The sequence below is a fragment of the Balaenoptera musculus genome, chromosome 9 (assembly GCF_009873245.2).
Source record: "Balaenoptera musculus isolate JJ_BM4_2016_0621 chromosome 9, mBalMus1.pri.v3, whole genome shotgun sequence".
In the NCBI taxonomy this organism is placed as follows: Eukaryota; Metazoa; Chordata; class Mammalia; order Artiodactyla; family Balaenopteridae; genus Balaenoptera; species Balaenoptera musculus.
The window spans coordinates 4,974,269-4,986,650 of record NC_045793.1 but is presented as its reverse complement, the minus strand read 5'-3'; the positions used below and the strand labels follow the sequence as shown (position 1 = coordinate 4,986,650).

The 12,382-nt window shown below is 39.2% G+C and overlaps 1 pseudogene; it reads right to left on the bottom strand.

Annotated features, from left to right (window-relative positions):
* Positions 1–10,961: 10,961 nt before the first annotated feature.
* Positions 10,962–11,676, bottom strand: LOC118900461 (annotated as a pseudogene).
* Positions 11,677–12,382: the final 706 nt, after the last annotated feature.

Sequence of the window (12,382 nt, the reverse complement as noted above, 5' to 3'; positions counted from 1 at the left end):
CATCATTTTGCTTAAGAGAATTTGTTAAGTACTTATTGGTATACAGTGTTTTTCTCTTTCACTACAAACACAAGCTAAACCAATATAGCCAGTAGAATAACAAAATGAAGTAGAATTACTAAACTGAGGGGGCAAGGGAATAAAGAAAATTAGATCAATGCAGCAAAAGGCGGGGGCGGGGGGGAAAGCAAAACTATAAAAAGCAAGATAAATAGAAAACATGAAGATATTAAAAATTAGGTCAGCCACGTCAAGGGTCATTAAAATTTTTAAAATTTTACAAGACATATACTGAAATAGAAAACATGAAGATATTAAAAATCAGACCAGTCATATCAAGGATCATTAAAAATTTAAATAGGCTAAGTAAAAAATTAAATAGACTAAATTCTATTAAGATATAAAAAATCCTAGATTGCATTTTTAAAAGTTACATGCTTTTTATAAGAAACACATCCAAAATAAAATTCCACAAGAGGGCTGAAAATACAGAGATGGATAGACAAGGAAAAACAAATAAAGCAGGACTTGCAAAAGCATTAATGGGCAAAAGCATTAATGGGACTAAAAATATATATTTATATTAATAGAAGATATAACTATAATGATTCTTTATGAACTGAGCAATATAGCTTTAAAATCATAAAGCAAAAACTGCTAGAAATATTAAAATTTGACAAGGCAATGACAAGTAGAGACATTAAATCTTTAAAAATAATTAAAAGATCAAGTAAATAAGGAAAAGAAATCTATTGTAACTTTGTATCAATAAATTTGAATATATAGATATGCTTGTTTCAAAATTTTTAGGAAAACATGAATAAACTAATAAGTATTAAAAAAAATGGAAAATGTAGTCACAGATTTATCTCCCCAAAATACTCCAAGTCAGTTTCATGTTATAATGGGTAAACTGTATCAAATCTTCCAAAGAGTTATAGATAGTATAATTTTTTTTGTTATTCAACTGTTCCAGATAGTAGCAAAAAAAACAAAAAACAAACAGAAAGAATTTCAATTCATTCTATAAGACTAGCATAACCTTGATCAAAAATTTGGCCATGGGCTTCCCTGGTGGCGCAGTGGTTAAGAATCCGCCTGCCAATGCAGGGGACATGGGTTCGAGTCCTGGTCCGGGAAGATTCCACATGCCACGGAGCAACTAAGCCCATGCACCACAGCTACTGAGCCTGTGCTCTAGAGCCTGTGAGCAACATCTACTGAAGTCCGCATGCCTAGAGCCCATGCTCTGCAACAAGAGAAGCCACCGCAACGAGAAGCCCACGCACCACAACGAAGAGTAGCCCCCACTCACCGCAACTGGAGAAAGCCCGCACACAGCAACAAAGACCCAATAAAGTCAAAAATAAATAAATTAATTAATTAAAAAAAAATTTGGCCAAAAATACAAAAAGGAAAACTATAAACATAGATGCAAAAGTGCCAAATAAAATATTAGGAAATCAAATCCAGCAATCAATTAAAAGATTAAGTATCATATGATTTCACTTACAGGTGGAATCTAAAAAAATAAAATAAAACAAATGAACAAAACAGAACAGAAACAGAATCACAGATACAGAGAACAAACTAGTGGATGCCAGAGAGGAGTGGAGTGGAGGGATGGACAAAATAGGGGCTGCAACATACAGAATAGGAAAGGACATTGTCAGTAATACCGTAGTAACTTTAAATGGTGACAGATGGTAACTAGCTTATCGTGGTGATCACTTTGTAATGTATATAAATGTTGAATCACTATGTTGTACACCTGAAATTAATATAACATTGTATGTCAATTATACTTCAATGAAAAATAAAAATAAAAAAGATTAGCATGCAGGGAGACATAAAATTGTGAAATCTACTACCAACATAATTCACTGTATTATTAAAGAAAAGCAGAAAAACAGAAGTATTTCAATAGCCGCAACAACCAGTCCTGAAAAACACTTAGTAACCTAGAAATAGACAAAGTTTCTTCACTTTGATAAAGAAGTCAACACAAATGCCGTACTTAAAGGTGAAAAGATGGGGCCAGGAACAAGACAGGAATGCTATATCATAACTACTGCCACTGTTTCACTGCAGGACACAACCAACCAATGTGGTAAAACAAGGAGAGGGGAGGAAATTTACAGAAGGGAGTGGCTTCCTTATCATTATTGACAGATGACATGATTGGCCACTTAGAAAACCTATGAAAATCCACTGAAAAACTAAGACTTTCAGATAAAAAGAGCACAGTAGGATAACCAATTATAAGTAAAACACAAACATTAATAGCCATGACAATAATAACATAAATTAGAAAATTTAATGGAAAAGAATTCTATTCAGTAGCAAAAACAAAACAAAAACAAAACCCACAAAAAACACAAAACACAAAGTATTTAGGAATAAGCATAACAGTAAATAGGTTACTTATGTTCCTGTAAAGGAACGCTCTTAAACTTACTCAAGAACATGAAGAATACCTGAAAAAATGGAGATTTATTCTGGTGTCTAGACAGGAAGACTCGTTATTATGAAGATACTAATTCTTTCCAAATAGTTCCATAAATTCAATGCAATTTAAAATAAAATCCTAATGAATTTTAAATTGCGTCTTTATAAGTTGATTCTAAAGTTTATTTGGAACAGCAGAGAGTGGGAGAACAGCCAAATACATTTTCAAAAAGAAGAATGATGGCAGGGGAGAATTGCCCTCCTAAATATAATAATTTACCATAAAACTATGACAATTAAAACTGGCATAGAAAGAAATAAAGAATAAAACAGAATAAATTAGAAGCAAGTCAGTTCATAGTAGTAACTTAGCACCAGATAAAGATTAAATTTCAAATTAGTGGGGAAAAGAAGAATTTTTTTCCCTCGTCTTTTTATTTTTATTTTTTTAAATTTGTATTTATTTACTTATTTGGCTGTGCTGGGTCTTAGTTGTGGCACGCGGGATCTTTAGTTGCGGCAAGCAGAATCTTTTTAGTAGCAGCATGCAAACTCTTAGTTGTGGCATGGGGCATCTAGTTCCCTGACTAGGGATTGAACCCGGACCCCCTGCATTGGGAGCTCAGAGCCTTAGCCACTGGACCACTAGGGAAGTCCCTCCCTCCTCTTTTTAAAAAATTGAGGTATAAGTGACATATAACATTATATTAGGTTCATGAAGTAAAGATTTAAACATTAAAAAGAAAATTACAAAAATACCAGAAGAAAGTTCAGGAGGATATTTTTGTAATTTGGGGGTACAGGGAAGGCTCCGCTCCTGCATGACACCACCCAGAAACCATAAAGAAAAGGTTTTTAGATTTGGACAGCAAAGAATTTAAGCTTCTGTTCAGTGGGAGATACCGTAAATAACATTAAAAGATGACCATCTAGGGGCTTACCCGGTGGTCCAACGGTTAAGAATCTGCCTTCCAATGCAGGGCACGTGGGTTCGATCCCTGGTCGGGGAACTAAGATCCCACATGCCGCGGGGCAACTAAGCCTGCGTGCTCTAGAGCCCGCGCGCCACAGCTGCTGAGCCCGTGCGCCACAGCTGCTGAGCCCGCGCGCCACAGCTGCTGAGCCCGTGCGCTCTGGAGTCTGTGCATCACAACTAGAGAGACGCCCGTGCGCCGCAATGAAGACCCAATGCAGCCACATAAATGAATAAATATTTTTTAAAAAATAAATAAATAAAAGATGACCATCTAGGAAAAGCATATAATGATTAAAAAATTAATAAGAGCCAACATTAATACAGGGGTTGTTATATGCCAGGAAGTATGGTAAGCATTTTACATGAATTATCTAATTACAATCGATGGGTATGATTATGATTATGATTATTCCATTTTGCAGGTGGGAAAACTGAGGCTTAGAAAGGTCACATATATACTGAAAGGGTTGATACATGTAATAGGTTGAGTTGTTCAGGACCCCCATTCTTTCGTCCCATCATTCCTCAGACATTTGAATCAAGTCGGCTAATCAGAGTCTTTTAAGCTTTGGAGCTACAGAAAAACATACCTCAGCTGTGGGTTTTGAAGTTTCCTGTTGCCATCAACGTTTCTGGCTACATAAGGAAAACCTAACTCCAGAAGGATCAAACCAAGACAAACAGAAATACGCAGAAGTGAAAGGTAAATGCAGACAAGTTTCGACGTAATTGCTTGGGTCCCTGGATGCACTTGTGCCAGAGTTTAGAGCTACTCCTGGACTCCCAATTGTGAGAGCCCATGAATTCCCTCTTTTCTTAAGCTAATTGGGTTGTCTGTCCTTAGCATACAATATTCACATTACATAAAGACTCCACCTACCAATTAAGCTGGAAAAAAAATCCATAGTACAATGGATGAAGCATGTGATTAGAAACTCAGCGAAGAAATAGCAGTGGGGGTTAATTCTGGAGCTCCTATCTGGGGGGTCCAAGCCTCTCTGGGGTGGGGGACTGGGTACTATTTTTACCTGCTCCTCCTGAGGTCACCCCACTGCCAAGACCCACACAGGACATCCATAGTTAGTGTCCAGTGGCTATCTGGGTATACAGATAGTTTATCTTGGGGTCATCTTATTTGGCTCTATGAAATAATCTTCCTTAAATATGGAGTTAGAAAACATGAGAAATCGTTAATGGTATGTTGTTTCTGAAATATCAAGGAACTGAGCAAAGATTTCCCCCAGTGGCTTTTGTCAGCACCGTGGAGGTGTGGGGCTGGAGTGTGCTTCAGGGCGGGTGGAGGTCATTAACTGGCACCTTCCCGCAAAGTCTGACTGCCCTCCCAAGTGGCTTGCTGCAGAGCAGGTAATGAAGCCGACAGCTCCTCAAGGCACGGTTTTTCTTCCTTAATGCATGGCTTCTTTGGAACAGAATCAATTACAGAGTTTTATTTTATTCCATCTTTATAAAATGGTTGTGGAATGATGCTTCTTTCGTGTTGAAGGAAAGAAAAAAAAAAGGTCCCTGGATGAGAGATTGATGTAGAGCAGAGAAAGGAATGTTACCACGGAATTAGCGGCACAGATTGGGACCTGTGACAATTCACAGTTCAGTGCAAAAGTTTACTGAAAACCTACTCTGTGCTCAGCGTTATGGAGGATTCCAAAATGAGTAGAAGACATTATTGCTTTCAGAAAGCTTTCAGTCTAGTTTGGGAGAGAAGATAGGGGACAGGGAAGCAAAGGTGGCCATCTCTGATTCACTGATGTGGGGGGGGGGGTGAGGATGAAGAGGGAGCCGAGTGAGGAGGGGATTGACAGTTTGTCCTGGAACTGGAGATACCAAAAGCTTATTTTAGACACTTGTTCCTTGGGGACAGGAAGGAGGACGTTTAAGATGAGTACAGATGTATAAACATCTGTAGGAGACTAATACAGACGTGAATTTAATACAGGTTCATTCTGTTGCTTTAAACATAGTGCGTTGGGCTAGAAGCAACGACAAGCCATTAGCAAGGAACACCCATCATGCCCAGTTTACTAAGAGGAACCAGGGCTCCTTGGAAAACTGTTACTCCAGGCACAGGGCAGAACAATTTCAAAGACTAATAAAGACAAGTCAAAAGGGTACACAATAAATTTGAAAAGCACCACTGATTAAATCTGGGATAATTTTAGCATTAAAAAAGCTAGGACTACATTGGATTGAAACACATCATACATATAAAAATCCATGAGTTCATAATAATACTCAAAAATTTTTTTTCATAGTTACATTTTGAGGTGGCTTAGGGAATCAATGGGATATAAAGGAAAGGAGTCAGGGACTTCCCTGGTGGTCCAGCATTTAAGACTCTGCGCTCCCAATGCAGGGGGCCTCGGTTCGATTCCTGATCAGGGAACTAGATCCCGAGTGCCGCAACTAAGAGCCCACATGCCACAACTAAAGATCCCACTCACGATAATGGAGATCCCGCATTCTGCGACTAAGACCCGGCACAGCCAAATAAATAAATATTTAAAAAAAAAAAAAAAGGAAGGGAATCAAGTATTTATCTTGCCTTTACAAACAGGAGGGGGAAATTCTTTTCTACAAGGATCATGGCTAATACATGCCAAAGGAATGAAAACATTAGAATACTACCACTTAGTAACCCCTTATGAAACAATCATTCTAGGCAATGATTATAAATGTCTGCTAAAACTATCAGGTAAAGTTAATGGGGGAACTTTGTAACGGATGCATCAGACTGACAACATTTGAACTCACTGATCAATTTTAACATCACTGAAATTGGACAGTTCGACATTTGTGACTCCTGACTAAGAAGCAAAAGAAAGTTCATAGCACCACTTATAAAGTATTCTTGGAAAAAACCCAAACCTAATTCTCATGAAGCTTCTAGATTTTCCTGTGGATTTACAGAAAATATGGGCAACACAAAAAAGAACACCTTGAGGGTACAATCTGCCAAATGTAGAGTATGAAACTCTCTCCAGCAAATGGTCACCTCAGTCACAACTACCTTGACTAGGTCCTTGATTCACACAAACCCAAACGCATTTTTGAGGCGCTGTGGAAGTAGGAGCCTGCCTAGATATTGGGTGATAATAAGGAATTATTAGCTATTTTGTTGAGAGTAGTGATAGTTCTGTGGTTACACTTTAAAATATATATTTATATTAGAATCATACACTGAAGCACTTACAAGTGAAATGAAGTCTGAGAGTTGCTTTAAAATACTCCAGTAAAGAAAAAAAAAAACAAAAACAAAAACAGAGGTGGGCAATAGATGAAAAATAATGGCAGAATGTAGAGAATTATTTGGTGGATGTATGGGTTTATTATACTATTCCACTTCTGTGAATTTTTGAGAATTTCCATGATAGAGCTTTTTTTTAAATTAATCCTGTTTCAGTTCCTCTATGAATTTCTGCTATAGAGCAGGGTTATATAGTTCACTCCTTATCCTAAAGTATCTTTGGAGATAAAGTAATCCAAGCTTCTCAGCACAGTTTTCCAAAATAAAGATAAGCCATTGATCCCAACACATGCCACACACAGCAGGAATTTTGCTAGGTCAAGCATCTTTGTGGAGCCCGGGACACTGGGGGTTAACAGCCCGTGCCCGCAGCTGCGCGCTGAGCAGCCCCACAGCTGCCAGCAATTAGGCTAGCTGGCAGTCCCCTTAGGAAACTCCTGCTGCCTGATTAGGACTAATTGCTAGCCGGCATCTAAGTCCCCGATCGATAGAAATGGAAATCCATTAGGGAAAGGCCCGGCAGGGAGAGACTGCCTTCTGGTGAGTACGCATGTACAAGGAGATGCAGGCGTATTCACTGGGATTTACTGAGCGCTCCAAATGCACCCCACCCTGCCAGCGCTACTGGGAAACTACACTGTGAAACACTCTCATGGTTTCCTTTTGACCCCAAAAGAGAGTCTTCTTTTCATAGGGAAGTCCCACTATGTGCTCTTAACTTATTTTTTACCTCAAATATAATCTAGAACAACTTTTTAAAGCACTTCAGAGTATTCATCTGCTTTAAAATCAGATTCATTACAAATGATCCATTTATTAAAGAAAGTCAGACATCAACAACTCGTTGAAGTTGCTGTGCATATATGAAAGTAATAATTAACTGCATTTCTGTTAAAATAGTCTAAGATTCAGATTTTCCCAAAGTAGTACTGCATTGCTGTTCAATTTACATTTGAGATGATTTCAAATGCCATAACCACATTATAAAGAAATCTTTAAAGTTCCTAGAGGGCGGGCTTCCCTGGTGGCGCAGTCGTTAAGAATCCACCTGCCAATGCAGGGGACACAGGTTCGAGCCCCGGTCCGGGAAGATTCCACATGTCGTGGAGCAACTAAGCCCATGCGCCACAGCTACTGAGCCTGCGTTCTAGAGCCCGTGAGCCACAACTACTGAGCCCGAGTGCCACAACTACTGAAGCCCGTGCGCCTAGAGCCTGTGCTCTGCAACAAGAGAAGCCACCCAATGAGAAGCCCGCGCACCGCAAGGAAGAGTAGCCCCTGCTTGCCACAACTAGAGAAAAGCCCGCGCACAGCAACAAACACCCAATGCAGCCAAGAATAAAAATAAATAAACATATTAAAAACAAAAGTTCCGGGCTTCCCTGGTGGCGCAGTGGTTGAGAGTCTGCCTGCCAATGCAGGGGACACGGGTTCGAGCCCTGGTCTGGGAAGATCCCACATGCCGCGGAGCAACTAGGCCCGTGAGCCACAACTACTGAGCCTGCGCGTCTGGAGCCTGTGCCCCGCAACAAGAGAGGCCGCGATAGTGAGAGGCCCGTGCACCGCGATGAAGAGTGGAACCCGCTTGCCACAACTAGAGAAAGCCCTCGCGCAGAACCGAAGACCCAACACAGCCATAAAATAAATAAATTAAAAAAAAAAAAAACCAAAAAAACGCAAAAGTTCCTAAAGGGCCTTTTTTTTTTCTTCAAGAAGAAGTGCTGCAGAAGGGCACAGAAAGATCCCAGAGGAAATGACCTGGATTATACAGTACAGTTATGTCTCTAAGCTTACTGGTTATCATAACTCTTCTCGTTTAGAAGACTGGTAGGAGGGAATTCTTACCATTACTATGTGTTGCTGAATCGGCATGAGGTCACGCAGGAACCTGAAAGTGACAGATAAATTTCAGTGACTGGGCTCAGGAAGCCATCAAGAGAACAGAACTTGTCAGTGGCTGGCAAATTTACTTTTTTTTAACTGTTATTTTTTTTTCAGAGTGTTTTCATAAAATAGCCCGATTATAGAGTAAGGAGACTGGTTTTATAGACTGCAAAGGAAAACAAATCTCATTGTTTTATGCTTAGAACTCATACTTAGTCATTTGACCTAAAGGAAGACAAGTATCTAATTATATGGGCCAGTAAAGCTGGAAGAAGGGAAGGAAAGTGATTTGTCCAAGACAACACAATTTACTAACTGCAGAGCTGGTCCTAGAATCTGATTCTCTCAGATTCTACTCCACTGCTTATCCTTTGCTATTCTTTTGCTATTTTTCTCCTAAACTTGTCTCTTTATTCTTTATTTCCTTTGTTTTCCATTCCCTATTTATCCTTTATCTCAGCTGGATGCTTTTGATTTCTCCCCTTCTTTTCAATTATGTAAATTTCTGTAATCCAGAAATTGCTGAGCTACCTGGAAATCTGGGTATGAGAAGGTGTTGACAAAGACATCAACAGATGTATCACGTGTTACAGACTTTGCTACCTCAAAACTGCAGGACAGTTTTACTCTTTAGTAACTAAAATCCCATTTTAGTAACTAGAATATCATTCAATCTCGATACATTTGATTACGTGTAAGTTTTGTGCAATTAACAAGGAAGAACTCTGAAATAAAAATCTAGATCCTAAAAGGTCTTGATCTTAAACTTTCACATTCTATTTCTACCTAACTTTAAGGGACGTCCTCATGCTTCAGGAGCTCTGGCAATCTCAGTTTGAAGTGGACAGCGCTGAAATCCAGCTGGTATTCAAATTGCCCCGTTCTCAGGAGTACTTCACCCAGTAGAGCAGGACTTGCTGGCTACTTATTATTCTGCTTTGATTCCATTGTCCTTATTTGAACTCTTGTCATTCCAAGAATCCCAACATCTTCCTTAAAGCCCTGGTTTCGTTTCACAGTGAATAGGACTCTAGACTTAAAAACATCCAACCCAGCGTATGAGGTTAAGTCATAGCAGTAGACTCAGAAATTAATGGGAAACAAAGGATTAGAAGAATCACACTAAAGTAACAAAGCAGAGAACTTGGGACCAAGCCCTGAGTGCTCTCAGATGAACGCAAAGAGGATCTGACTCCATCCTAGTAAAGGCAACTTCAACATCAAAAAACTGAAATCCTGGCAAAACACTCATCTTTCACATTTGAGTAAAGCGGAATACTGTTTAAAAATTAAGTAATATCTTTCCACTGTTTAAACATTCTCACGTGGTATACTTTTATTTTCTTTTTTAACAGCTTTATAGAAATATCATTCACTCATCTGAAGTATACAATTCAATGGGCTTTAGTGTATTCACAGGGTTGTGCAACCATCATCACAATCAATTTTTCATTTTCATCAACCCAAAAAGGAAATTTCACACCCACTACTAGTCACTTCCCATTTTCCCCCCACCTCCCACCCCTAGTCAATCACTAATCTTTTTTTTTTTTTTTGGCCACACCGCGTGGTTTGCCGGATCTTAGTTCCCCAACCAGGGATCAAACCCGGGCCCTGGCAGTGAAAGCGCAGAGTCCTAACCACTGGACTGCCAGGGAATTCCCCGGTCAATCACTAATCTATTTCCTATCTTTATAGATTTGCCCACTCTGGATATTTCATGTAAACGAAATTATATAATATGTGGCCTTTTGTGACTGGCTCTTTTCACTTAACATAATGTTTTCAAGGTTCCTCCAGTTTATAATATGTATCAGTGCTATATAGGAAAAGTTCTTTCCTTTTCATCATCAAATAATATTACATTACATGGATATACCACATTTTATTTATCCATTCATCAGCTGATGGACATTTGGGTTGTTTCCATTTTTTGGCTATTATGAATAATGCTGCCATAAACATCTGTGTACACGTTTTTGTGTGGACATATGTTTTTATTTCTCTCAGGTATATTCTTAGGATTAGAATTGCTGCATCCTATGGTAACTCTACATTTAACCTTTTGAAGAACTGCCAGAGTGTTTCCCACAGCAGACACAACATTTTACATTGCCACCTGCAAGGTATGCGGGTTCCATTTTCTCCATTACACTTGTGATTATCTACTTTTTGACGGGATGTGAAGTGCCATCTCACTGCGGCTTTGACTGGCGTTTTCGTGATGGATAATGACACTGACCACTTTTTCATGAGATTATTAGCCATTTTTTGGAGAAAGGTCTATTCAGATCCTTTGCCCATTTTAATTTATTTTTATTTTTGTTCCAATTTGAAAGCAGTCACTGTTTATTAACTGACCAGAATACAAAAAGAATCATGGCAGATACCTTAGTTCATCCTTCTAATAAGCCTGTTGATCTGGTCTTCCCTGTTGCCAGCATCTCCACCGTCTACCAAATGGGCGGTCTTTTTCTTCATTCTGCTTCATGGAGAAGACAATTTAAAGGGCCACAGCAAGTTGTCTGCTTCTTTGAAATGTTTTCCAATGGTATAGATCTCATGAATCAGATCCTTCCTGCAGATGGTGCCATATTTGCCAAGAGATGGAGCAACCAAGGCGTCATCTGTCAGGGCACTTCGCTTCCTGTTGATTTTGCCATAACCACGCTTGTAGATCAGTTCATTTACTGACTTCAGGTTTGGGTGCCCCCCCGCAATGTACGGTTCCACAATTCTCAGCACGTTCATTAACATGCTGAGAATTCACAAAGGTGCCATTGAGCTTCACAAAGGTGCCACTGAAGATCTGATGGAGGCGAAGAAGCTGCAACACTTTCCGAACCTTTGGGCTCACACCATTGACACCTCTGATCCTGATGACGAATGCCAATTTGGGTTCTGTGGGTACATAGAAGTTGCCGGCTTTTCTTGCCATCCTAGCCATTCGAATGTCGGTTCTGTACATCTGCCTGTATTCCTTGTGATGGTGCTTAGCTTCTTCATAGATAAGCTTCCGCCTTGCCTTTCGAAGCATCTTTTGCTTTTTCTTAAGGGTTTCTGGCACAGCAGGAACCTTCTTTTTCTTCTCTTCTGCACCTTCCATGGTTCCAGCTGGGAAAGAGCTGCCCATTTTTAAATTGGGTTATTCATTTTTTTAAAATTATTGAGTCATAAGAATTCTTTATACAGTCTAGATACAAGTCTTTTAGATATATGATTTGCAAATATTTCTCCCATTTGGTGGGTTGTCCTTACGTTTTCTTGATGGTGTCTGTTAAAGCGTAAAAAGTCTTAATTTTGATGAAGTCCAATTTATTTTTTTCTTTTGTTACTTGTGCTTTTGGTGTCATACCTAAGAAATTATTGCCTAATCCAAGGTCATGAAGGTATTTGCAGGCTTGTTTTCTTTTAAGAGTCTTATGGTTTTAACTCTTACAATTAGGTTTATGATCCTTAAAGTTAATTTTTGTATGTGGTGTGAGGAAGGAGTCCACTTTCATTCTCTTGCTGGTGGCAGCCCAGTTGTCCTAGCACCATATGTTGAAAGACTGTTCTTTCTCCATTGAATTATCTTGGCACCCTGTCAGAATTCATTTGACCAAAAAGGTGAAGTACCGGCTTCTCAATTATATCTCATTGTTCTATACGTCTAATTCTAAAAATTCGTTTGTTGATTTGCAGCATTAATTCCAAAGGTTTGACATGGTGGGAAAGTAAGAAATTTCTCAGGATGGTGGAGTTGGAAGGTAATATTGCTTGGTGGCCAAGCTAAGATTTGTGAAGAATCAAACCAGTGTCCCGTTCTTTGC